The sequence below is a fragment of the Mus caroli genome, unplaced genomic scaffold (genome assembly GCF_978045245.1).
Source record: "Mus caroli unplaced genomic scaffold, Mus_caroli_1 scaffold_9, whole genome shotgun sequence".
Taxonomy (NCBI): domain Eukaryota; kingdom Metazoa; phylum Chordata; class Mammalia; order Rodentia; family Muridae; genus Mus; species Mus caroli.
In genome coordinates this window covers 35,904,409-35,907,064 of record NW_028227264.1, presented here as the reverse complement: position 1 = coordinate 35,907,064, position 2,656 = coordinate 35,904,409, and the positions used below count along the sequence as shown (strand labels likewise).

The following is a 2,656-nucleotide window of genomic DNA, read 5'->3' as shown; positions in this document are numbered from 1 at the left end:
TCTATGAAACTGTAAGTGAGCCCCAATTAAATGTTTTTCTTTATAAGAGTTTTTGTGGTCATGGTGTCTCTTCACAGCAATAAAATCGTAACTAGGACTATATTATATAAAATACTACTTTATGCCTCCCTCAAATTCAAAAGACAGACAAAAAAATCTTTCCTCTATTATATCAAGGCTAAATATTAAAATTCCAAATTTATTATGACATGAAAGGGGTAAGCCAATGATAGAGTCAATAGTTTTCATTAAAAAGACAGTTATTTGAACATTTGAAAAGATGCTCAACTTCACATTCAGAATGAGAAATGCAGCGCAAAGCCTCCATACAGCACCATTTTCATTTAACATGGAAAGCATTTGATATTTGATTAACGCTTTGGGAGGATGTTATTATCAGATAACGTGCTCATACACCACTGATGTAAGTCCTCCAGAGAACAAATTAGGGTTACAGTTACTCATATACAGATGCATGTGCTAAGAGGAGCACCACCACAAGAGATACACACTTGTGTGTGTCAGTAGGATGCTTAGAAAATGACTTACTGGCTCTCTGCTCCTCCCTGTTTTCAGAGACAGCCGCATCTTCTTGTGCAGTGCCAGCCTCGTCCCGTAGACAAAATGGTAAAGGTCGGTGTGAACGGATTTGGCCGTATTGGGCGCCTGGTCACCAGGGCTGCCATCTGCTCTCCACAAGGCAAAGTGGAGATTGTTGCCATCAACGACCCCTTCATTGACCTCAACTACATGGTCTACATGTTCCAGTATGACTTCACCCACGGCAAATTCAACGGCACAGTCAAGGCCGAGAATGGGAAGCTTGTCATCAATGGGAAGCCCATCACCATCTTCCAGGAGCGAGACCCCGCTAACATCAAATGGGGTGAGGCCGGTGCTGAGTATGTCGTGGAGTCTACTGGTGTCTTCACCACCATGGAGAAGGCCGGGGCCCACTTGAAGGGTGGAGCCAAAAGGGTCATCATCTCCGCCCCTTCTGCCGATGCCCCCATGTTTGTGATGGGTGTGAACCATGAGAAATATGACAACTCACTCAAGATTGTCAGCAATGCATCCTGCACCACCAACTGCTTAGCCCCCCTGGCCAAGGTCATCCATGACAACTTTGGCATTGTGGAAGGGCTCATGACCACAGTCCATGCCATCACTGCCACCCAGAAGACTGTGGATGGCCCCTCTGGAAAGCTATGGCGTGATGGTCGTGGGGCTGCCCAGAACATCATCCCTGCATCCACTGGTGCTGCCAAGGCTGTGGGCAAGGTCATCCCAGAGCTGAACGGGAAGCTCACTGGCATGGCCTTCCGCGTTCCTACCCCCAATGTGTGTCCGTCGTGGATCTGACGTGCCGCCTGGAGAAACCTGCCAAGTATGATGACATCAAGAAGGTGGTGAAGCAGGCATCTGAGGGCCCACTGAAGGGCATCTTGGGCTACACTGAGGACCAGGTTGTCTCCTGCGACTTCAACAGCAACTCCCACTCTTCCACCTTCGATGCCGGGGCTGGCATTGCTCTCAATGACAACTTTGTCAAGCTCATTTCCTGGTATGACAATGAATATGGCTACAGCAACAGGGTGGTGGACCTCATGGCCTACATGGCCTCCAAGGAGTAAGAAACCCTGGACCACCCACCCCAGCAAGGACACTGAGAGCAAGAGAGAGGCCCTATCCCAACTCTGAGGCCCCCAACACTGAGTATCTCCCTCACAATTTCCATCCCAGACCCCCATAATAACAGGAGGGGCCTAGGGAGCCCTCCCTACTCTCTTGAATACCATCAATAAAGTTCACTGCACCCCCCCCCCAAAAAAAAAAGAAAATGACTTACTGCAGTAGTTTTTGTTTCTTGTTTGTTTGTTTTGTAACAATCCAAGATCATCTACAACCAATTTGGCTATCCATAGAACACAGGTTACACAAAATTGATCAGTCCTAACCCATTAAAAAATGGAGCTATAACTAAATAGTTGGTTTCAATGTGTTTATTGTACTACTACTAAATTTTTATTATGTAACTAATGAAAAGCATGGCTCTTTTCTGCTATGAGTATTAAATGAAAATTGAAAGCAGTAGAAAACTGCACAATATTATATACAAACTCTTATGTGAAATCAGGACAATTAAGGCATCTGATAATTTTAAAATAGCAAGGAATTTCTGTTATGTGTTTTTGCCTCTTTCATTTTATTTACAGTCTACATATAAATGCATTTTAGAGATTTATAATTTTTAAGAGTTTAAAAACATATTTGTGATTATGTATAACTAGCTGTACAAGTGTATAGGCACATGAGTATAGTGCCAGTGGAGGCAAACCACTAAGAAATCTCTCTAGGATCTAGATATGTCTGTTTGTTGGCTGTTGTTGCTATTGTTTTATGTAATTATTGTTAAATATACTTTTATTATAACATATCACAAATGTGTTTATTTACAAGACAGTCAGCAACTCATTTACTATTCTTCCTTATGCTTTTATACATACCAAAGATCATATAAAAGACATTAAGACCAACTACATTGACAGGTAAATATTACAAGGACTTACCTACTACTTTTAAGGTTTATAAATGTAAATTTTATCTAGTGCCCCAAATGATATTTTTTTGAGTGAAATAAGAAGTATTCACTGGG

At 42.5% G+C, this 2,656-nt stretch overlaps 1 pseudogene; it reads left to right on the top strand.

Annotated features, from left to right (window-relative positions):
• The first annotated feature begins 609 nt into the window (after positions 1-609).
• Positions 610-1,785, top strand: LOC110303172 (glyceraldehyde-3-phosphate dehydrogenase pseudogene; annotated as a pseudogene).
• Positions 1,786-2,656: the final 871 nt, after the last annotated feature.